The following is a 26258-nucleotide window of genomic DNA, read 5'->3' on the forward strand; positions in this document are numbered from 1 at the left end:
TCATGACTTCAGCAAATACTTTATGAGAAATAGTTCCAGCGATGATGCAACATTTATTCATCTAATTATCGTAAGTGCAAACTGAAAACAGCCAAGTCAACCTTATTAAAATATTCAGCTTTATTTACAGGGCAATGAGGAAGGAGATGTTGACAGAGCATAAGGGACTCATAGTCAGTTACTATCCTGAAACGTGAAACCAATAAATCATTTGTCACATTGACGTGATAAGAATAATGAATACTGGATACTCAAAGCACACTTCACATCTGTAGGTATATTATAGGATTAAGAACATGCAGTCATGGTGGCTCAGATTGTCAAATATACTATCAAGTATAATTTGTGTCAATTTCTTCATTTGAATTAAATATACAACATGCTGCCAGTTTTATTAGATATTTTGAAGGCAATAGTACACTCTTTATTTAGTTTCCTTTTGGAATGGATCATTTCTATCTCCATGAATTGTTGCACAACATCATATTCTTCTGGCTTTCACACCTGACTTCATCATATAATATTTGAGGGTGAACAAGTAAAAGTTTAATGAAAATATTTCTTCATTATCATATATTCAGTTACTGCCAGCTTCATAATTGACATTATCTAAGATTTGAACATTGCATGAAGGTTCTCAAAAGTTTTCAGATTCATAATATTTCTCTAGTGTGGAGCACTAACTGTTGAAAAGAATATTACCCGTGTGAAACATATGCCACATTTCCCCAGGAGAACTATTTTTCCCATAAAATTTTTTTTTACATATTTTTTCTGCACTGAAATGAAGTCAAAGATATTTCAGCATTTATTTTATTTGTTAAGATTCTTGCCTATATACATTATCTGTTACATTCTAAGAGATAGGCCAAAATAAAGGATTCAAACAGTCAATGTATTTGAAAAATTTCCCTTTTGGAAGAATTCTCCAATGAATTTTAAGATGATATTTCTTGTTAAAGGATTATCTCATTCATTTCATTTATAATGTTGCTCTACTGTTTGAAATATCTGTTGATTTGTCAGACTGATGTTGTGGGTACTGCATTTATCACGTACAAAATACTTGTAAGGTTTTTTTCAAAATTTATAAATTATCTGATTCTCAGTCTGCCTTTATTAGTAAAGCATTTATCACATTCACTGCATTTTTGTAAGTTTTCTCTACTGTATGAATTCTCTGATGCATTCTCAGACTCAGTTTGTGGGAAAATCATTTGTCACATTGACTGCATTTGTAAGGTTTCTTTAATGTATGAATTCTGTGATTAAAAACAAGATAGGATTTCTGGGCAAACCATTTGTCACATTCAATACATTTGTAAGAATTCTCCCCTGTATGAGTTCTCTGATGCCTTCTCAGATTGACTTTCTCAGTAAAGCATTTGTCAAATTCACTACATTTGTAAGGTTTCTCTCCTGTATGAATTCTCTGATGAGTACTAAGATGTGATTTTCAGGTAAATCATTTGTCACATTCATTACATTTGTAAGGTTTCTCTCCTGTATGAATTCTCTGATGCCTTCTCAGACTGTGTTTTCCAGTAAAGCATTTGTCACATTCACTGCATTTGTAAGGTTTCTCTCCTGTATGAATTCTCTGATGCCTTCTCAGTTTGCCTTTTTCAGTAAAGCATTTGTCGCATTCATTGCATTTGTAAGGTTTCTCTCCTGAATGAATTTTCTGATGAATACTAAGACGGCATTGTTGGGTAAAGCATTTGTCACATTCACTGCATTTGTACGGTTTCTCTCCTGTATGAATTCTCTGATGAATACTGATATGATTTTTGGGTAAAGCATTTGTCACATTCACTGCATTTATAAGGTTTCTCTCCTGTAAGAATTCTCTGATGCCTTCGCAGACCGAAATTGTCAGTAAAACATTTGTCACATTCACTACATTTGTAAGGTTTCTCTCCTGAATGAATTCTACGATGAATACTAAGATGGGATGGTTGGGTAAACCATTTGTCACACTCACTGCATTTGTACGGTTTCTCTCCTGTATGAATTCTCTGATGAACTCTCAGACTGCCTTTGTCAGTAAAGCATTTGTCGCATTCACTACATTTGTAAGGTTTCTCTCCTGAATGAATTCTACGATGAATACTAAGATGGGATGGTTGGGTAAACCATTTGTCACACTCACTGCATTTGTACGGTTTCTCTCCTGTATGAATTCTCTGATGAACTCTCAGACTGCCTTTGTCAGTAAAGCATTTGTCGCATTCACTACATTTGTAAGGTTTCTCTCCTGAATGAATTCTACGATGAATACTAAGATGGGATGGTTGGGTAAACCATTTGTCACACTCACTGCATTTGTACGGTTTCTCTCCTGTATGAATTCTCTGATGAACTCTCAGACTGCCTTTGTCAGTAAAGCATTTGTCGCATTCACTACATTTGTAAGGTTTCTCTCCTGAATGAATTCTACGATGAATACTAAGAGGGAATGGTTGGGTAAAGCATTTGTCACACTCACTGCATTTGTACGGTTTCTCTCCTGTATGAATTCTCTGATGAGCTCTCAGATAGCCTTTGTCAGTAAAGCATTTGTCACACTCACTGCATTTGTAAGGTTTCTCTCCTGTATGAATTCTCTGATGAACTCTCAGACTGCCTTTGTCAGTAAAGCATTTGTCGCATTCACTACATTTGTAAGGTTTCTCTCCTGAATGAATTCTATGATGAATACTAAGATGGCAAGGTTGGGTAAAGCATTTGTCACTTTCACTATATTTGTAAGATTTCTTTCCTGGATAAATTCTGTGCTGACTTTGAAGACTGACACTCTGAGTAAAGCATTTGTCAAATTCACCACTAGTGTAAGTGTTCATTTCACTTTTGTTTTGTCTCACAACGGGTTTATGTTTAGAAACCAAAACCTCATCAAGATTTTTATTTCTGTTGTGTTCTTTCTTCTCTATGTGGGTTCCTTGATTGAGACTAATGATAGAAGACCCCTTTAAACAGTCTACACAGTCTTTATATGTGCAAACTTCTTTAGTGGTCCCAGTTTTATGTCTTTTTAGGTTTGAGGATTGGAGAGTGGCATCTCTTTGCTTAGTGTTATAAGGTGTACTTTCGGAGGATTCATGAATCACATTTCTAAGCTCATTACATTTAGAAAACTTCTTTCGGATATGCCCATGCTCATTGACAATGTGCTGTATGTCTTGATCCAAGACTGACTCATTTTTTCCACAGATGCGTTGATTTTCTGAAAAAAGTGGGAATTAGGGATAATAGGGATTACTTATATGAGGAGTAAGTATGATTCAATAATCAGTGTTCTAATGTATTCATACTCTCAAGAGAGGTTTCTCCTTTTTTTTTTTTTTTTAATCATTGCATGGATCCTCAGATGTCCCTCAAATCTGATATATATCAAATGTCAAGAATTGATAATAGTCTTCTAAGTGTTACTTTAAAATGGTAACAGCAACCCATATAAAAAAGGTTAACGCAGAATTGCTCCTATCTAAAGGAAATGCAGGGGTAAAGAGTGGAGCAGAGACTGAAGGAAAGGCCATCCAGAGACTGCCCCACCTGGGGATTAATCCCATCTATAGACATCAAACAGTGATATTATGGCTGATGCCGTAAAATGCTTCTTAACTGAAACGTGATATAGCTGACTCCTGGAGAGGCTCTGCCAGAACCTGACCAAAATAAATGCAGATGCTTGCAGCCAACCATCAGATGGAGCAGAGTGACCCCAAAGTAAAGTTATGTGAAGGACTGAAGGAGCTGAAGGTGTTTACAACCTCATAGAAAGAACAACAATATCAACCAACCAGATACCCCAAAGCACTCAAGAACTAAACAACCTGCCAAAGACTACACATGGAGTGGCCAATGGCTCCAGCAGCTTACATAATACAGCATCGCCTTATCTGTCATCAATTGGAAGAGAGGCCTTTGGACCTCTAAAGGCTAGATGCCCCAGCATAGAAGAATCCTAGGGCAGTGAAGCTGTTGTGGATGGGTGAAGCACCCTCATACAAGCATGGAGTAGGGTGGATAGAATAAGTGGTTTGTAGAAGGGGAACTGCAAGGGGTATATCATTTGTAATGTAATAATTAAAATAACATTTAAGAAAAAAATATTGTACTTTGCAGAAACTAGGATATGTAAGTGATCCATCTGTAATGAAATGTCAGAAAGTAGATCTCTGAACAATACAGCTCTAATTTTAAAGTTACAATAGGTTTCAGAGTGATACTTTATAGCTTTGGTCAGGTATGAATTTATGATGCAAATGAAATTGTCCTTAGAAACCACTATATAGTCCTGTTTCAACATCCAAAATGTTAGGATAAAGATCCGGTTGTCCCAGAACAAAACACAGAGACCAAATGTCAAACAGATAATAATAATAATAATAATAATAATAATAATAATAATAATAAAATCTCCACACAAACAATATATCCACTTGAAATCTTGTGCATTTTTTAAAATCATAAGTAAGAGAATAGTATAAAGCAGTGGTAAGAATAAAATACTCCAATTATTATATGTATAAAAATACAATTCCTTATTCTGATTGCTTAATTTTTCTTGAAAGTGAAAGTCTTGACTGGAGCTAGATAAGTGGGGAGGAGAGACCTCAGAGAATAGAGCACTGGTTACTTTCCCAAAGTAATCAGAGAAATGTAAATGAAACAATGAAAATTATGATTTTTACTATAATTTCCCTCATTTGGGGGGTCTCTAGATATTTCAGAGAGTTTATATAAACACAAAGTAGGAAAATTCAAAGAAAGAATCAGGAATTCAACAAGAAGTGCATTCTTACCAACAAATAACAGATTGTTGTAATTCTCCAACATTACTTCCATGTACAATGTCCTCTGAGCTAAATTGAGACATTCCCATTCCTCCAATGAAAAGTTCAAAGCCACATCGTTGAAGGTTAACAGATCCTGTAACAGAAAACTTCTTAGGTGCTATGGACAAAATTGCTTTCGTATGTTAAAAAGGAACTAATTAAGATACACCTTGTGATATAAATGAGGCAAGAAGATATTGATCGACAAATGTATTCTAAAAGTTCATGGAGTTGTGTCTGAAGATATGAATTATTGCGTTACCACAGACAACCTATAGAATGATTTAGCGTACTGCTTGCATTAAAAAAGGCTCTCATATTCTTCAATTTTCTTTGGTTACTGAGACCTTAGTGGCAGCAAATGAAAGGTTTGCTACCATAACCTTGTTCAAAAGTATTGTGGGCAGTTTGGAATGTATCATATCTTTTCAAGTCCTCTATTATGAAAATTGTTTCCCGGGCTGGTGAGATGGTTCAGTGGGTAAGAGCACCCGACTGCTCTTCCAAAGGTTCAGAGTTCAAATCCCAGCAACCACATGGTGGATCACAACCATCCGTAACGAGATCTGACTCCCTCTTCTGGAGTGTCTGAAGACAGCTACAGTGTACTTACTATAATAAATAAATAAATAAATAAATGAATAAATAAATAAGTCTTAAAAAAAAAAAGAAATTTGTTTCCCAGCACTCACATGGCACTAAATAGTAGATGGTTAAAACCAATCCTTTAAAAATCCAGTGATCTCTACTGAGTACTACATAGCACATATGCATACATTCCGGCAAATGTAACCAACATATATTGAAGAAAAACAAACTTTAACTTTAATAACAGATAAATTCTATAATACTCATAGACTTTTTTAGATTTATCTTTCTCTGAGAATGATTGATATAACAATGTCAAAATCAGTAAACATTTACAGAATATAAGATGTACATTTGATGTCTAGATGCCATAATGTACATTTATAAAAGATAGGCTGATATAAAAAAGAATCATAGATCATCAATTATGATGACAAAAAATATGTTTTCAAATTTTACAATATCTACCTTTATCAAATATGGAGACTAGCTGAGTCCTTGTGCAGCTGTGTCTTCCATGACTGTAGTATATCATATCTATTTGACAATCTGATGCCTAACTACAAAGCTACATCCTTTCTAGAGCAAACAGGTAGAATCAGAATATGAAATGCAGAATTAATGGATGGACTGAATGTCAGAGGTTTTGTGTTAAACAACATAAAACTGCAACAACAGAGCACTGAACATTCTGTATGACACAGAGAACCAAATGCTTTGGGAAGTTATTTTTGGAAAATATATTCAAAACCATAAAGTAGAAAAACCAGTATTTGTGAGCATTAAAATCACTTCATACTTTATGTAAGTTGGCATGAGCAATACACAGCATAACAATTTCATAACTGCCATATGGCCTTTCACTGAAGAATGATTAGTTATGGGTGTGTAAGCAAATGTCATAGGTGGCAATGCATTCCAATGAACTACAATCATTTTCTTTGCTCAAATTGTGTTTTCAAATTGATGAAGAATTATTCTAACTCTTCATGAATATTAAATAACTGAAATTTTTAATCCCCCAATTTTAACTTTCTTTTCGTCAGAATTTGACCATTTGTGTATCAGAATTTGAGATTGCATAGAGAAGTATGATTTACATTTCTTGCTTTGTTTATCAAAAACTAAAATACACAGGTTATATACTGTCTATTGTACAAATGAGCCTCAAATTATAAACCTAGGGCATGAAAAAAAAAATACCAAGATGTAAAGGTACTTGCTGTTTCTGTATAGAAACCTAATTTAATTCTCTCTCTCTCTCTCTCTCTCTCTATATATATATATATATATATATATATATATATAGATAGATAGATAGATACTGTCCCTGTGACATGTTTATTTTCCTTTTGTTTTTGTACCAGTCCTTAGAAGTAGTGTAAGTCCTGGGGTCTTGACCTTTGTAGTTCATCACATGAAATACATTTGAAACATTTTTCTAGAGAGGATAGCCTTGGTGCTGTGCATAAACCATCAATTTTCAAGTGTAAGTGAATGTCCTTTCTATTTTTTGTTTCCTTTTCTTTAGAAGGAAGACAGGTTGATATACCCTATGTTATTCCTCTTCAGCCAAGCAATGCATTACATAGGGAAAGCTGAAGGGCTGTGGCAATGTTTCTATTTTTATTGCAATACTATTTTCTGTAGGTATATACATGTTCATCTGAATGTTTTTATGTGTATAGAATTGCACATTCTGCCCGTAAAACATTGAGTTCAGCACCAAACCTTGGAGACTGAAGTCAGGTATAATAGTGAGCTGCAATATATTTTGAGAGAGCCGGGCGTGGTGACGCACGCCTTTAATCCTCTGCCTCCCTCGGGAGGCAGAGGCAGGTGAATTTCTGAGTACGAGGCCAGCCTGGTCTACAGAGTGAGTTCCAGGACATCCAGGGCTACACAGAGAAACCCTATCTTGAAAAAAAAAAAAGAAAAGAAAATTCAAGACGGTGGGCCTCATATAATTTTATGCGACTACAAATTCTACTCTTCCATATATTGCTTAGTGATGTGAGTTTCTACATATTTACATATCCACATTCATAAGCTTGTGTCTGAAAACCTGACCATTCCTGTATTGCAATTTATGTGGGACAAGAGACTTTACTTCCAGACTAATATAACTTTATCCAACGTAGGAAATAGTCATCAATATATTTTTTGAGCATCATTTCCAATAGATGCTCTTTGAGACATGCAGTTTGATCGTAATTATATGTCTTCACAGTATATAAACCAGTGAAAATATAAAGCTATTATATACGTGAGAAACCAAATACTTAAATTTTCATTATCACTCAGGAAAATGAAGAGCATAGAAAATAATCCCCTTAGATAATATTCAACATACAGATAATAAAACTCTTGAATGTTCTTAATGTAAAAGGGATTTTAAAAAGATATGAAGACAGGATACTGACCTGTGGAGGGTTTACCAGAGAGGCACTCATTCTTTTAGTTGTTCTTCTCCCAGATCCTTGGTGAGGAGCAAACATTCAAATTCTTCTTAAATTTCACATCAAGGATTAAATAATGAAATAAATTAAATGCCATTAGAGACCATGCTAAACCACATTAAAAAAATAAAGCAAAGTAATACCAGGGCTCTTGCCAATGTTTCTACCGACATGATACATTTTGACTGATAAAGAATATGAGTATAATCTGAGGATGATTTCTAATTTCAGGAGTCGTCAGGCACAAACACAGAGCACATGGATACCTGCTATAAAGTACTGATACTCAGGGTTATTAGTGAAAACTTATATTTCTGGACTAGAGTCAAAGACTAAGGGCTAGTAGATGCCAATTAATGAGAATTGATGAGGAAAATTAGGATTTCTTAGAAAAAAACTTTCTAGGTAGTGACACTAGGCCACGTAATAGAAAATGTTGACACCCAGGTCCTAAGTGTTTCTTCAAACACTGCATGAAAACTAAATAGATGTATCTCAGAATTCACAAGTTGATTTAGAAAATCCCACAATAATCTTGCAAAGAGACTAAACTATTGCAGAAGACAGAAAAGGGGGTATATTGTACAGTCATCACAAAAAGCTGGCTTTATTTGGTTCCAAAACAAATGACCATAAAATATGTACAAAGGAAAAAGTAACAGTCAAGGTGCATCAATGTCCATGGAAAAAAGAATCTTTCGGGTGGATGCAGAAAGTGAACTCTACTTGATTTCATGCCAGAGATGCAAGACTATTCCAACAGGCATAAACAAAACAAGTCATAGCACAATGTATGTACAGTGAGAGAAGGCTCGTAACCATGAAGATACAGTTACAAAAAGCCTGGGGAAAAATATCACAGTGGATCACCTTGAAAGCTCTGGGTATTGTGAGAACAAAAGGAATATTCCTCAGTCTAAGGAAGATAATAGCCAACATCCTACATCTCTCGCTACAAAAGATAAAGACAGCTGTCATCATTCTACTCCTTTTTTCAGAAAAGAGACCAGGATGTGCAAAGCCACCACACTACCTTTTCACAGTGCAGTAGTGCTTACAAATAATACCTGGAAGATTTTCAATGTGTCAAATAAGGATACAGAGAAGGTACGTTTTCTCAAATTACAAGAAACATAATTCTTCAACTCAAGAACTACAAATATTTAAAGAGAACACTTCAATCTGATAATACACTTAATAAGCTACTGAAAATACAAGAAAATATCACTTGGCTTTATATTTTCATGGAGAATAATCTGATATATCAGAAGACTCCTCATTGTCTAAAAAGGACTTGGACATGCTGCTGTGGCATACAACCTAATAAAAGACCTCTCTTGTCTGCTAGGTGTAAGGAGTCATCATTCGCTCTCCCTACACGCTGATCTTTGTGCTGAAATACCAATCTGTCTGGCAATGTATATCTACCAGTGTACCCATGGTTTTAAATGCTTCCTCCATGAAGTCATGAGGAAAATACAGCTTCTACGTTAAAACTTGAAACTGACATTTCCTCAAATACACACCTTTTTCTGAATAGGCATAATTCTTCACTTTTTAGCCTTCCAGATAAGTTTACTATGACTTGTTACATCAAATATTTTTAAAGCAGACAAAGGTCAAATAGCTATATGAGGTGGTCACACAAGGCCATAACATTCTCATCTAGTGTTCATGAGGAATGTCTCTATACATTTGGTTTCTTCAGCTCCCAGATGTACCCCCAGCTATTGTCACATCTACGTGATATAACCATGTGCATCTTATTCCAGTTGTCTTGTCCTATCCCTTATCACCAAAATAGGCTACATTGTGATACCATACAGTAGTAATAAATACTTATTCATTGATTAAATCCCTTAACACCAAAATAGGCTACATTGTGATACCATACAGTAGTAATAAATACTTACTGATTAAAATCAATGGAGCAGGGAATTATATTTTTTCAAGCCCTGAATGAAAACACCTGCAAAATCTGTTACTTTCTGGAAAAGTGGCTACTCATATTGACAGTGTTTAAGGAACATATGAATGTAGTAAATTATTAAAGACTAGTTCTTAAGTCAGCTATCTTAGATAATAAATATATGAAAATATGAACAAAGGAAGTAGATAATGAAGTTTGTATGAAGGCAGAAGAAATAAGAGAGTTCTTGTGAGGAATAAATCAATATAAGAGAACTCATGTACAACACAGGAAAACTATGTACCACAGAAGTAACAGAGAACAATGTGAAACATATATACTACCCACAATACAAGAAAAATGTTTTAGAGTAAAGTCCTAAGGAATAAAATCTCAGAAATATCATTACTTCATCCAGCAATCTTCTGAAAACTTCACTATAAAATCCATATTACAAGTCATATTAGATGAAACATATCTATATAATGGAGAGTATTAATTGTGAATCCTGGTTTTCTGTTCAAGAAAAAGAAACTGTGCAGAACCAAACAGACAGCATAACAAGACAAAGGTTCACAGTCTTCTCAATTGAACTTAATATATTTCTAATCTACCTACAGGGGATGGAGTGAGGATTACTGTTTAGGAGCACTGTGTCTTCCAGGTGACTGGAGTCTCATAACAACACACAAATGGCAGCTCTCAAGCCAGAGTATTCAATGCCTTCTTCCATACTCTGCAGACCCAGCCCCTGTGTGATTCACCAACATGCATGCAGACTAATCACTCATATACATGAAAGAACAAGAAAACAAAACAAATGAAAACAAGACAACTGGCTATAGACATTTGAGAAACACAAAGAAAACAGAAACAATTTTAGAAAAGGAAGAAATTTAATTTAAATTTTTCAATAATGGTGTGTTGCATAAATAAACAAAATGCACAAGCAGAATCTTTGTTCTTGGCAAATTCTTTTGATATTGAAGAACTCATGATTTAAAATTCTGAATTGCACATGGGAGGCAGAGGAAGGCAGATTTCTGAGTTTGAGGCCAGCCTGGTCTAGAAAGTGAGTTTCAGGACAGCCAGGGCTACACAGAGAAACCCTGTCTTGAAACAAACAAACAAGCAAAGAAAAGCCGGGCATAGTGACTTTAATCCCAGCTCTCGGGAGGCAGAGGCAGGCAGATTTCTAAGTTCGAGGCAAGCATGGTCCACAAAGTGAGTTATAGCACAACCAGGGCTATACAGTGAAACTTTGTCTAGAAAAAAAAAATTCTGAATCACTATATATATATATATATATATATATATATATATATATATATATATACACACACACACACACACACATATGAATCACTAAATATATACATATATATGTATACACATACATATGAATGATAATCTTCAGAAAGTACCTGCATTTTTAACAAAGTACAGGTCTCAGTAGATAAAGAGAAAAAAAAAGAGAGAGAATGCTACAAACAGTTTCCTAAGGATGATACAATTAAGACTGATATTTAGGTAGCATTTTAGGTTGGATAACATGAGACCCACTTCCAATCAGAGCTCACTCAAAACTCAGAGGCATAGAGAAACGTTAAGTTCATGGTGACAGTATTTTACCCTGATCAGTTCCTGAATTAATCATGGAACAAAAATGAAAGGAACCTAACAACTTCCAAAAGGACATGCATGAAGAAATAAAACCATAGCTTCCTTGAAATCTTCTTTATATTTTCAGCATTTCACTGTAAGCTCTCTAACACAAAATTCATTCACAGACAGCCTGCACATATGAGCAAAGTTTGATAAGGAATCCTGGCAGTGAATACAAAACTGGGCATAGAGACTCTGGGTTTTATTCCCTGCACTCTGGAGACAGAGGCACAGCTTGTGGATACTGGAGGTTCCTTAGGAGAGACTCTTTTTTAAGTCCCTCAAGACTTTGAGGGCATGGGGACTCCACAAGCACAACCCAAAATGTCTGTGTTTAAGGTTATGTTTCATCTCTAACTCTGCCCAGACTAGGAAATTCAACAAACCAATTTTACACAGCACACCCAGACCTATTCTTCCCACTCAGCTCAAGCAGACTTCCAAATAGCTGCCAGGATGTTCAAGGCCTGTTCTACACCAACGCATGTTTGCTACCTGCATAGAACAGAACTGGACTTAGTAAGAAGCTGTAAAAAAGTTCCTGTCCACCATATTAGATTTTCAATGATTAACCATAACATCTCAGATGGATATCCCTGCCAACTGACCTAATGCCACACAGCAAAAGGAAACTTAGAGGCTGGAACTAAAGCAATTTGACAATGGTAATAGAACTTACCTACCCCAAATCAAAAATGCAATACCGTTGCTCATGACAAGAAGAATGATGAAACAAACTCAAGAGACAGAAGAAAAAATACAATTTGAACACCATTCAATGAGGTCAATGGACATAAAGAGGAAACAAGCACAGGAACTCAAAGAGGACAGGAACTAACTGAATGAAAGACAAGAGAAGTCCTGCAAGTGGCTAAGGAAATAATTTTGATAATGCAGGATGTTAACATTGCACCCAGTCATATAAACATCTAAGGAATCCTCAATATGAATGAAATGAGAAATGAACTCTAAGCAGGATGGTAACTCAATGGAGGGCCAATTCACAAAGATAGAGCATGCAGAAGACAAACATCAATGTTCCAATGGAAGCTGAAAGAGCTGCCTCAGTCAATCAAGTAAGTTAGGTGACACAAATGAACAAAATTCTTGTTGCATGTTAGCAGAAATATTAAAAGATAAATGTTTGATTAAAGCCTAATATAGTGGGGAAGGTCTTTCATCCTAGCACTCAGGGTGCTCAGGCAGGCAAATTTATGTGAGCTAGAAGCCATTCTTGTCTCTATATCAGGATACATGAGAGTCAAGTCTGAAGAGTGAGATTCTGTCTCACAAACAAACACACTAACTAACTAACCAAACAGGAAACCCAAACGAGAAATTAAAGTTATATTTACTATGTTGATATCAAAACTGGCTAAAATGTGAGAGAATGTTAGAAGACTGCTGATATAGTTCTGAATGAATATGTCTCACTTTTGAAGTTGGAACCCCAATTGGTCACAATGTTTTCAAAAATTTAGTTGTGGAACCTTACTGAATAAAGAATGACACTGGTGGTAGGCTCTGAGAAAAAGAGTAGACCAAAGCCATCTTAGTTCTCTCTTCCTCCTTAATGACTGGAGGTGAGGATGTGATCTCTCAGCTGTCTATTTCAAAAACATGGTTATTTGCTGTCAGGCCTTCTTACCATGGTGGATAGTTATCCTCTGGAAGCATTACCCAACGTGGTCTTTTTCTTCAATTACTTTCCTTGATCATGGTGCTTTAGGAAAGCAGCAGATGAAAATATAGAAAAACATATTATGATTGGATTTAAGGTTCCCTTTTAGAGGAAAAAACAAATCATGTCATATTCTGAAAGCTAATCAAGAACAGAATATATGTTAGGTCATAAGAATTATAAGGCCATTTTAAGAAATGATATCATCTAAAATCATCATAATCTATATTGTGTCTCTACTTTTAGTGAAAAGTAGGTGACATAATGGCCTCACATTCAGCAAATATTGAGATATAATAAAGTACACATTTGAGGTCTGGATGCAGGAATATCTTTAAAAACACTTAATAGACATCTTTAAGAAGACTTTTTTAATAACAATATTGATCACAGTATCACATCTCAGATCATAAATGATGGTGACTAAAAATATCTACAACTGTCAGCTTTGATCAAATGTGGACCCTGTATCTATCCTGTATGCAGTTGGGTGTCAACAGTCAGACTCTAGTCTCAAATGCTCAGTTGAGATTTGAAGGCCTATATACAATGCTGTATCCTTTCTAGACCAAAGAAATAGAGTATGGGGGTCAAAATTCAAGGATTACTTAAAAGAAATAATTTTCTTTCTATCTAAGCAGATAAAAACTGTAAAATCAGAGTATAAAATGGCCATTAGAAGCAAGACATAGAATAATATACCTTGTGATACAATTCCATAAGCATATTTTCATGAAGAATTGAAATATGTATTGAAGAATTAATTTGAGAATATTTAGTGAAATAAATAAAAATATTAAGCCGGTCATGGTGGCTCATGCCTTTAATTTCAGCACTCAGGAGGCAGAGGCAGGAAGATTTCTGAGTTGGAGGCCAGCCTGGTCTACAGAGTGAGTTACAGGACAGCCAGGGCTATACAGAAAAACCCTATCTCAAAAAAACAAACAAGAGGCAGAGGCAGGCGGATTTCTGAGTTCGAGGCCAGCCTGGTCTACAAAGTGAGTTCCAGGACAACCAGAGCTATACAGAGAAACCCTGTCTCAAAAAACCAAAAAAAAAAAAAAACAAACAAACAAAAACAAAAAACAAACAAAAAAAAAAACAAAACATTTTTGTAGCATTAATATTATGCACCATTTTCTAATACATGACAAAAGTAAAACAGATAATAATTTCGTAAATTCCACACGTGTTTACCTTCAGAATACTTAGAAGTATACGAGTAAATAAATGGGTTATGTGACAACACAATGGTAATATAGAGTGCTGTTTTATAATGGAAAGGAACGTTTTAGGTTGTATAATTATTATACTAATTATTCATTAATTATGGATACATTATTGTTCATAAATCTATGACTGTCCAACTTGAAGTCTAGGTCTTTTGACTCCAGAATTATTCTTTGCTTTATCATTTGAGCTTACTCATCTAACATTATTATAGGCTACAAGGATCAGAACCATTTATGATTCTTTGACTTGATCACTATTCTTATCTTTATTATTTGAGCTCATTCATCTAACATGATTATGGATGGCACAGATTACTATTATTTCTGACTCTTCCTTCATTTTTTAATAAAAAATAGAACTCAGGGTTATATTCAGGTTCTATCATAAAACTGTAGCAGAAATGTAAACCTCTGGGCTGGAGAGATGACTCAGGGGTAAAGGGCACTTGCTGTTCATGAAAAGAAACACAGACTAATTCTTTCTTTCTACACACAAAACAAGGTATGATTTTTGTCTGAATCCTGTGTGATGCATTTTGTGATGACTTCTGGGCTCCACTGGTCTCATATAGGCATGCAGAAGAACACACCTATAGTTAAATAAAAGTTTAAAGAAATAAATAAAAGTCTGTCTGCCAGGTCTGTCATAGAAATCGAATGGAGTAGGTTCAACAGTAAAAGTCTGACGGCCAGGTCTGTCATAGAAATCGAATGGAGTAGGTTCAACAGTATGTGAGATTTCTCAGGTTCAGATGGCTCCTGTAGGCATAAGGCTTGTACTCCCTGCCTATGTTATTGGGGAATGTTCTCCCTGCCAAGGGAGATTCCATGAAGCAAAAATTTGTCTGTTATTCCTCAGAAAAACGGTAATGCTATGGCCTTCAGGTCAGCCCTTAAGGCTGTGGGAAAGAACTATGAAAACATGAGTTGAAGATTATATAATTTAAAATAAAAGCTATTCTTTAGAGCTTTTCTCTGTGGGACTGTGAAAGGCAGCCTGTGTTCTAATTGAGCAAAGCTTACTTTGGAGACCCAGTAGAAAACTCTACAAGGGATAGAACAGTGAGCTACGTTCCCAGACACAGGTGTCTGACAACACGGAACCCACAACTCAATAATCCTGTGACTATCTGTCATATTGACAATGTCCCAAGTCCCTGGCATTCTGGCTAAACTGCACCCTCACAGTTACCTGACAATAGCCAAGTATGCTCCTCCCCACAGTATACTGCAACAGCTAGGTAGGTAACCCAGCCCGCTATAAAAGGGGCTGTTTGGCCCCTCCTCTCTCTCTCCTTAAGCTCTTAAATCTCTTAATTCTCATCTCTAGCTCTCCTCCTCCCTATCCTCTCCTCCATCTCTCCACATGGCCATGGCTGGCTTCTATTTCCCTACTCTTCTTCCTCTTTCTGACTTTCTACAGTAAACACTTTAAAACCAGGGACCATCTCTCTGCTCATCAAGACCCGCTGTTCTTCAATGATTGGAATAGGCCTGACCCTAAAGAGCCACGTGTCACCTCCAGCAGCAAAGCCTCTCAGTGTTTCCAGTCACCAGACCAGACTAAAGACTCTCACATCCTAGGAAACACTGAGTGCCTTATACCCCTGCTCCCTTCTCCCTTCAGCCCCCAGGATGACCCAGTTATCCCCAGGGCCCTCACTTCGTTCTCAGCTCTTCCACAACATACAGTGACATCTGGGATGTCCATGACAGAGGTCCTGTTGTCTGTGGCTTCTGTGAGGCCCAGAGACAACAAACTGCTCCCTCTCTACCCCTGCAGACTGGAGACCCATGGCTTCCCACAACCAGACACCCAACTGGGCCTCATAGAGAGTGCTGTCCACTTGCCCAGAGCACTGGAGCTCTGGTGAGACAGGGGATTCCCCTTTAATTCCCTGCACCCACTGCCCAACATTCCTCAACTATGCAAAATATGAACATGCAATATGATGTGTATAAGGGGCTCCAAGTACCTAAAATTACAGAGGTAGCTACACTAATGAGTCAGTAAAGGGGAAGGGATGGTTTAAAAAACAAGACTCATGGTGTGAGGAATAAAGGAGTACCAGGAAGTGAGAGAGTGATGATCTCAGACAAAATTTGACCCACTTAAGATTCTGGTTTGAGTTTGAAAATGCAGGCAAGTTTCAAAGTCCAAGAACAACCTAGAACAGATCAAGTTCTAATGAGGAAAATGTTAGGTCCAGGTATCATGGGACACATCTTTAACACCAGGATTCAGGAGATAGAGCAAGACACACCTATGTGTACAAGATCTATCCACAGAGATATTTCCAGGCAGCCAAATTTAGTCTGTGAAGGAGTTGAAAAACAGAAAGGTAATTTCTCACTTAAAACTAGCCTCTATATCTAGATTTAGCAACCAGAAAGCACACACAAGCAAACTACATAGGAGCTGCTATGTTTAAAAAACAGTGCACTTCATTTCTTTTTATAACGTTACAGGTTACTACAGAGCAATAGTGATAAAAACTGCATGTACTGGTACAGAGACAGACAGATTGATCAATGGATAGAACTTAAGGCCCAGAAATTAAACCACACACTTACAGACAATTGATCTTTGACAAAGAAGCCAAAAATATATAATGGAAAAAAGAAATCATCTTCAATAAACAGTGCTGGTCTAACAAGCAGTCTGTATGTAGAAAAATGAAAATAGATCCACATTTGTCACCTTGCACAAAGCTCAAGTTCAAGTGGATCAAGGAACTCAACATAAAACAAGATGCAATCAAGGAAATAGAAGATAAAGGTGGGGGGTGACTGGAGAGATGGCTCGGAAGTTAAGAGCACTGCTCTTCCAAAGGCCCTGAATTCAAATCCCAGCAACCACATGGTGGCTCACAACCACCCATAATGAGATCTGACGCCCTCTTCTGGTGTATCTGAAGATAGCTACAGTGTACTTAGATATAATAAATAAAATCTTAAAAAAAAAAAAGAAAAAATGGGAAAGAGCCTCAAACTTACTGTCACAGGAGGAAATTTCCAAAAAGAACTCCAATGGCTCAGGCTCTAAGATCACGAATTGACAAATGGGACCTCATGAAACTAGAAAGCTTTTGTAAGTCAAAGTTCATAGTAAATAGGACAAAGTGGCAACCTACAGATTGGGAAAAAATTCTTCTCTATCCCCACACTTGATACAGGGCTAATATCCAATATATATAAAGGACTCAAGAAGCTAACCACCAAGAAACCAAACAACCCAATCAAATAAAGGGGTAGATACCTAAACAGAGAATCCACAATGGAGCAACTGTGGAAGGCTGAGAAACTTCAAAAGCAATATTCAAAGTCCTTAGTGATCAGAAAAATATAAATCAAAGCAACACTGAGATTCCACCTTCCACCAATCACAATGGCTAAGATCAAAAACTCGGGTGACAGGCTGGCGAGATGGCTCAGTGGTTAAGAATGCCGACTGCACTTCCGAAGGTCCCGAGTTCAAATCCCAGCAACCACATGGTGGCTCACAACCATCCTTAATGAAATCTGATGCCCTTTTCTGGAGTATCTGAGGACATCTACAGTGTACTTACATATAATAAATAAATAAATCTTAAACAAAAAACAAAAAACTCGGGTGACAGCACATGCTGGCCAGGATGTGGAGAAAGAGGACCAATCCTCCATTGCTTGTGGAATTGCAAACTGGTCAACTATTCTGGAAATCCATCTGGAAATTCCTCAGAAAATTGGAAATAGATATACCTTAAAACCCAGCTATACCACTCTTAGGTATATACACAAAAGATGCTCCACCATGACATAGAGGCTTCTGTTCCACTATGTTCAGAATGGCCTTATTTGTGATAGCCAGGAGCTGGAAACAACCCATATGCTCCACAATGGAAGAATCGATACTTAAACATGATTCATTCACACAAAGGAATATTATTCATCTATTAAGAACAATGACATCAGGAGGTTTGGAGGAAAATGGATTGAACTAGAAAATTCCATCCTGAGTGAGGTAACTCAGAACCAAAAAGGACATGCATAGTATGTACACACTAATAAATGGATATAAGCCAAAAAAAAGTATATAATACAACGTAAATAATTAAAAAGGGTTAAATGCTCAAGGAACCTAGTGAGGATGTCTCAATCCCACTTGGGAGAGAAGAAAGCAGTCATGGGGGAAGAAGAAGGGAGGGACCTGATTGGGAGCAGGGACAGAGAGGGGAAGGGGAAACATGATAAGGCATTATTAGGTATGGGGGGAGGACAGAAGCCCCGAGAACCAGTTTAAAAAAATGGAAATAGACAGCCTCAGGAGGTAGGCTGTGGAGGTCCATGTCACATGTTCCAAAGACCTAGGAGGTGAGAGACTCCCAGGACTCAAAGGGAGAGACCTTGGATAAAGTGCTCTACAGTGGAGAGGGGGAACTTGTAGAGTCCACCTCCAGTGGAGGGACAGGCATCAAGTGGAGTGATGGAGTTGCAATCCTATACACAAAACCTCTGATCCAGAATTGTTCCGGTTTGAAGGATATCCAGGGACAAAACTGCAGAAGTACATGAGAGAAAGGAGGTCCATGGACAGGCCCAAATAAGGATCCATATCAAGGGGGAGGCAAAGGGCAGTGACACTGTTATTCATACTGTGGTGTGCTTATAGACAGGAGCTTGGCATGGCTGCCCTCTAAGAGGTTCAACAATCAGGTGAGTCAGATGCAGATTCTAGCACCCAACCAATGGATGGAAGCCAATGACCCCTGTGGTTGAATTGGGGAAAGGCCAGAAGAAGCTGAGGAGGAGGGTGGCCCCATCCATATGCCAGCAGTCTCAACTGAACTGGACCCCCCCAAGATCTCTCAGAAAAGGGCCCAACAACCGGGACATATACAGCAGCTGATATGATGACCATGATAAATAAACAGTGGGTGACTGCCTGGTCTGACCTCAGTGAAAGAAGATGCACCTAACCCTCCAGAGACTTGAAGTGCCAGGGATTGGGGAAGCCTGGTGGAATGGTGAGGTGTGGGGACATCCTCTTGGTAGGGTGGGGAGGAGGGATGGGATGGGGTGCAGAGAAAATTTTAGAAACTTTACTTTAAAAATCAAGTTAAGGGTCTTTAGTGTAAAAATGACAATTGACTTGTATATAACTCCTATATGCAATTTTATGAATAGTGTTACTATGAATATATTTTATGCTGAGAGCATATTGCATAAAATATATTGACATACAAAATCACAGAGGAGACATGGTAGAAACTCACTGATGGCTGCCAGGGAGAATATATATACACAGGGATAAAATGAATCATTTGAGGGTAATGTCCTTGGAACGATTCCTTCATTATACCAATCTGTTAAAATATTATCACAGTTGGAACATCTTACTGAATAAGCATGGATCTGCATTGTGGCATTGTTCCAGGTAGTTCTCAGGTTCCCAATCAGTAATAAATATGAATACAATGACAATCTTCGGAGCCTAGCTGTTACAGATTTCATCTCTGGCCACCACTCTTGTAGGTAGGTTCACATGAAAGACAGAAAGTGTGATAATGGTCTCCTGGCATACATACCAATACACATACAAACACATGTATGCACAAATACATAAATATGTTTATGCATTAATAAAAGCATAAGAATTCACTTGGGCCGGGCATGGTAGCACACGCCTTTAATCCCAGCACTCTGGAGGCAGAGGCAGAGGCAGGTGGATCTCTGAGTTCAAGACCAGCCTGGTCTACAGAGTGAGTTCCAGAACAGCCAGGCCTACACAGTGAAACCCTGTCTCGATAAACTAAAAAAAAAAAAAAAAAAAAAAAAAAAAGAATTCATTCTGAACATGGAGATACTATTACAGAAGAAAGTTGTCATGACCATGATATCAGCAAATATTTAGTGCTTTTTATGTATTTCATTGACCTTATATTTCTCTCATGTCAAATATTTCTCTTGGCATTTAACAGGTGTATGAATGATCTCTTTCAACGCCCCGGCCTCAGAAGTATAGATTGACGATGAGAAAAAGCAGATTACCGAGTACCATGGAATGTCAGAAAATGAATGAGAATTGACAAGGGAAATATTGATTTCCTAGGAACAATAAACACTAGGCCAGGGAATAATCAAGAGCAGAAACCTAGGCTCTCAGTGTTCCTTCTAGCACTTTCTCAGGAACAATCAAATGCTGCACCAAATTCACAAATTTCTTCTGAAAAATCCCACAAGAAATTTGACCAGAAAGTGCAGAACACAGAAAGTAGGGGAATATGGTACAGCCATCACACAAAGCTGACCTTACCTGGGTCCAAAAGCAAATGACCACGAAAACATGCACACAGAAAATAATAACAGTATGGGTGCGCCAGTGTAAGTTTTAAAATGTTTCTCTCTAACAGATGCAGAAAGTTAACTCAACTTGATTTCATGACAGTGACTCAAAACTGTTTCAACAAGCACAAACCAAACAACTCAAGGCATAAATTATGTACAATCAGTGGGAGAAAGCTCACTGATAGATATATGTCAATATAGCTATGAAAGGCCTAGGGCAAAATATCACAGTGGATCACTATGAAAGCTCTGAAGAATGTGGAACAGAAGGAACATTACTGAGTCTAATGAGGATAATAGCCAACATCCTAAGCCTATCATTACACACACTGAAGACAGCTGTCATCATTCTACTCTACTCAGTAGACAAACAAGGATGTGCAAAGCCTCCACAATAACTTATCACAGTACAGCAGTGCTTGCACAGAGCAAGTAAGACTTAGAATGTTTTCAGTGTTCAAATAAGGATATGAGGAAGACAATTTTTCTCAAATTTCAAGATATATAATTCTTCAACTCAAGACATGCAAGTATCCCAAGAAAATAATCCAATCTGATAAAACACTTAACATGCTATAGAATAATACAAGAAAAATACAAAAAAATATATGATTTGGATTTATACATTCCTAAAGAATAATCTGATAAGTGAGAAGACCACTCAGTGCCTAAAAGGATCTTGGATGTGCTGGTTTAGCATACAAACTGCTAAAGGGGGCTCTGTAGGTTGATGGGTGTAAATTGTCATTATGGTTCTCCCTAGATGCTGACCTTTGTGCTGTAATACCAACCTATCAATGTATGTTGACCAGCGCAGTAGTGACAGGTAGGTAACAGAAACTTTACTGGTTTGAACTGAGGTCAACCTACAAAGGAAATACAGACATGGCACTGGAAGCTGGTCAAAAGTTGCTCTAAAGATCACAGTCTGAAAAGTGAATTTATAACTGACATACTGCTATATGTAGAAATACGGAAACATTTAAGTTGTTGGTGCTTTCAGCCTAAGTCAGACAAACATGGTTTGTAAAGGAAAACTGCCAATTCAGAGAGAGCTGAATAAAAAGCCAGCAGTGGGGTAAAGGAAAGACTGTAAAAGAAGGAGGAAGTGGAGTTATAGAAACCCATGCTGTCATTTACCATGGAACATGGAATTATGAATATATGACAGCATGGATACCCATCTAAAACCTTCTTCAGAACATACATGAAACACAAGGATAGGATGAAAACATGAATAACAAGGGGTGAGACAGGGATAGAAGAGATGGTAACTGTGTAAGCACTCTGGGACACTTCATGTGCAAAGGCCATTCACCTGAAAAAGCAAGCACTAGGAGATTTAGTTAGCACAGATTAGAGTAAACTCTAGGAACTCTGTAATATCTGCAAAACCAAAGAAACCAGGTAATGCAAATCCTCTACCAGAATGTTGCTCTGTGAATATTCTAACAATTGTAATATGCATGAAATGAGTATAATCCCTAATTCGTGTGATGGAAAATTTACTGACAACAGGAATTTCTGTAAAACAGAAATTGGAGATGCAGGGAAAATTACATTGCTGTCATAAATTTACAATACTCAAAACTTGATGCCCTGGGCATTTGCAGACAGCATCAAGTGTGTAATAAAAATGGGCATAGGAACACATGAATTTTCAGGGAGAAATGAGGACATTTTTCAAAGTATGTCACTTCATGACTCTTACCTGTGACATACAGGCTGAGTATCGTTGTCATTTCAACCAACAACAGACCATAAATTCCTGCTCCAGTGACAGATGCTGTACTTTAAATTCAAAGGAAGAAATACATAAAATAAATGTGTGTCCTGGAATTGTTTTGTCTAATTGTATAACAGGAAAAGCACATCTTCCATTTCATGGAGACTGAACAAGAGCTCATTCTAGAATGGGAAGAATAACCCATGGAATACCTACTTCCACCATGAAGTCAATATGAACACTAGGGCTTCGACTTTAAATCTTGCAACTGACTTTTCCTCAAATACATACCTGATTCTGAATAGACACAATTCCACACGCTTGAGCCTTCCAGTCAGTTTACTATCACTTGTTTCTTCACAACCTTTCTTTTTTTTTTGGTTGGTTTTTTTCGAGACAGGGTTTCTCTGTGTAGCCCTGGCTGTCCTGGAACTCACTCTGTAGACCAGGCTGGGCTCGAACTCAGAAATCCGCCTGCCTCTGCCTCCTGAGTGCTGGGATTAAAGGCATGCACCACCACGCCCGGCTTTCACAACCTTTTCAAAGTAGATAAATTCAAATAGCAACATGCAGTGTTCAGACATTGGGACTCTTGAGTACTAGAAGGCCATAGCATTCTAGTCTAGCATTTCCTAGGAAAGTCTCTTAAATATTGGATTCCTGTACTCCCACTTGTATCTTCCTATTGTCACATCTAAGTGCTGTAACAATGTTTATCTCTTTAAAGCTGTCTTTTCCTATCCCTTACCATTAAAAGAGATGATTATATTAGCATACAGTAGTACTAAATATTTATCCATACATTAAAATCAGAAGAACATGGAATCATATTTTTCAAGCCCTGAGAGAAAATAACTGGCAACTTTAATGTGAAATCCAGAAAAGTGGCTACAAGTATTGACAGTGTAAAACATACATTTGAACATAGTAATATATTAAGACACCTTTTTTACTCAAAAAACTACATAGAAAATAAACTAATGAAAATATGCACAAAAGAATAAGACATAAAATTTTCATGAGAACTTAGGAAATAAGACATTTATTGTGAAGAATGAATGAATGAATATAAGAAAAGTAGGAAATATTCCTCATGTACAACATAGTAAAGCTCTCTCCCATACAAGGAATGGAGAACAATATGAACCAGATTTTGCCACTCACAATGCCCGCAAACCTTCTAGATCGCATATGCTAAGGAATGCAATCTCACAAAGAACAGATTTTCATTGACCTATCATCAAAGAAGTTCACAATAAAAATCTTAGTAAAAGTCAGAATAGATAACACAGCTATCTACATAATTAAGTCTATTATTTGTGAATCTTGGTTTTCAGTCCAGGAAGAAGAAGAATGCCAAACGAAAATGACATCATATTGTATAGGGATATTCAAGGCTGTTCCGACTTAGGGTGTGGTCCAGCACAAGGCACACAACTTTCCTCACTGTGGTTGGAATACAAGCAAGCCTTTAGGATTCGCTTCAATCCCAAACAACAAAAGTACATTTACTAAGAAGAAGGAGGTTCACATTTTTAAAGTATTATCAAATTGAATGGCAGAACATGTGAAATATTAGAGAAAGATCTTAGAGAACAGGATATGTCCAACACTCCTGAGGTGAGAGAGGAGGGGTAAGCTACTTGAGGAAGAGAAAGACCGTACAGGAAAAAGAGAATGGTAACGGAATACAGTAGAATGTATGGGCAGCAGTACAGTACAGTTGAGAGAGTACAGCCACAGAGAAGGAGAAGGACACAGTTTTACTGGGAGAGTTTTACAGACTCAGGCTGAAGAGAGAACATGCTAGGCACAGGTAAAGACAGAATGAGCAGGAGAAAGAGAAGGAGCCAGAAGATTTAAAAAAGATTGCTACAGTTAATTTAAGGCCAAGCAGAGCAATTCTGTGTCTGCGAGAAGAACCAGGCTGAATGAGTCACCTGGGAGAGTAGTTTGAGCCTGAACAGTGAGTTGAACCAGACAGTTAAGAGTTGAAATGAAGCCGGGCGTGGTGGCGCACGCCTTTAATCCCAGCACTCGGGAGGCAGAGGCAGGCGGATTTCTGAGTTCGAGGCCAGCCTGGTCTACAAAGTGAGTGCCAGGACAGCCAGGGCTACACAGAGAAACCCTGTCTCGAAAAACCAAAAAAAAAAAAAAGAGTTGAAATGAGGTCAGGCAGTGGTGGCACATGCCTTTAATCCCAGCATATTTCTGAGTTCGAGGGCAGCCTGGTCTGCAGAATGAGTTCCAGGGCACCCAGGACTCTACACAGAGAAACCCTGTCTCGAAACCAAAACAAAAAACAAAAAAACAAAAAAAACAAGAGTTGAAATGAACAAACAAAGGGGAGCTTATTCAGCAGGAAATTTCTGAGGGTGAAAACACTCTATGACCAGATAAGATTGTTTAGGGGCTAGAGGCTTCTAGGACTAGGCCAAGGTAAGTAGACGGAGGCAGTAAGCCTCCCAGACTACAATTATAATAGGAAAATACAAGTTACTTTTAAGGTCCTGTGGAAAATCTAATACCACTCACTATAAAAGCTTTCTAGAATGTAAGAAGAGAAGAAACACACCTCAGAAAACAAATGGAAAGAGACTTGAAACTAAACCAAACAGTCCAGAAAAGGCAGGAAAGTCATTATTCCATCCTTTTTTTTTCCATTTTGTATTAGATATTTTCTTTATTTACATTTCAAATGTTAATCCCTTTCCTAGTATCCTCTCCAAAAATCCTCTATCCTCTCCCCCTCCCCATTCTAAAGAACCCATCCTCTCCTGTTTCCTGGCCCTAGTGTTCCCCTATACTCTGGCATAGAACTTTCACAGGTCCAAGGGCCTCTCCTCCCATTGATGATCGACTAGGCCATCATCACCTACATATGCAGCTAGAGCCATGAGTCCCACAATATGTTTTGGGTTTTTTTGTTGTTGTTGTTTTTTGGGTTTTGGTTTTTTGTTTTGTTTTGTTTTTCGGTTGGTGGTTTAGTTTCAGGGAGCTCTAGGGATACTGGTTAGTTCCTATTGTTGTTCCTACTATGGGGCTGTAAACCCCATCAGGTCTCTGGGTAATTTCTCTAGCTCTTTCATTGGGGACCCTCTACACTGTCCAATGGATGACTGTGAGAACCCACTTCTGTATTTGTCAGGCACTAATAGAGCCTCTCAGGAGACAGCTATATCAGCCTCCTGTCAGCAAGCTCTTGTTGGTATCCCCAATATAATAAGGCCAAATTCAACCAACTGCATCAGTGTGAACACAATTCAAGGACTTAAAATCATGTAGATTGGACCGAAGATGTGATTCAGAAAGCAAGTGCATCTTCTGGAGAAGAACAACTCAGATCAGACCATTCACTCTGTCAACAAATACTGTGGATGGACTCTCTGGTGGTAGCAATCAGTGTCCAGAAACTGCTATGCAAACTGGGGCAGGAGGCAGAGTTATCAATGGCCATACCCAGATTTGTATCCTGTATGCTACAATCTCAGTCTGCCAGGCAAGGCATGGCCTTCAGTATCATAGTGGCAAGACTATCTGTGTGTAACAAAAGGCTTTCCTGTTCAAGCTGAGGCTGGCTCCTCAGGAAAAACATACATAGACTAAACAGAGAATCTGGCTAAAATCCAATAAGGAAGGTCACAGGCCCCGGGAGGGAATCCAGGATTGATATCTGCTTCATGTGTAAATGGCCCTTTTCAAACACATTAACTGATGCTGATTTCAGTCTGAGTAAAAGAAACTTTGAGAGCCGGGCGTGGTGGCCCACGCCTTTAATCCCAGCACTCGGGAGGCAGAGGCAGACGGATTTCCGAGTTCGAGGCCAGCCT

The 26258-nt window shown here is 37.7% G+C and overlaps 1 protein-coding gene and 1 pseudogene across 2 annotated transcripts in view; one reads left to right on the forward strand and one right to left on the reverse strand.

Annotated features, from left to right (window-relative positions):
- LOC110287984 (uncharacterized) overlaps window positions 1-26258 on the forward strand; it is a 517828-nt gene that overhangs the window by 241954 nt on the left and 249616 nt on the right. The window lies entirely within an intron of this gene.
- The window catches only part of LOC147004083 (uncharacterized), a 149380-nt pseudogene continuing 123488 nt past the window's right edge, over window positions 367-26258 (reverse strand). The window contains exons 8-10 of the transcript XR_015047283.1: window positions 7853-7937; window positions 4809-4935; window positions 367-3226 (exon numbers count right to left, since the gene is read on the reverse strand). The product of XR_015047283.1 is annotated as an uncharacterized LOC147004083 (transcript). The remainder of the gene's footprint in view (window positions 3227-4808; window positions 4936-7852; window positions 7938-26258) is intronic.

The sequence above is a fragment of the Mus caroli genome, unplaced genomic scaffold, assembly GCF_978045245.1.
Source record: "Mus caroli unplaced genomic scaffold, Mus_caroli_1 scaffold_6, whole genome shotgun sequence".
In the NCBI taxonomy this organism is placed as follows: Eukaryota; Metazoa; Chordata; class Mammalia; order Rodentia; family Muridae; genus Mus; species Mus caroli.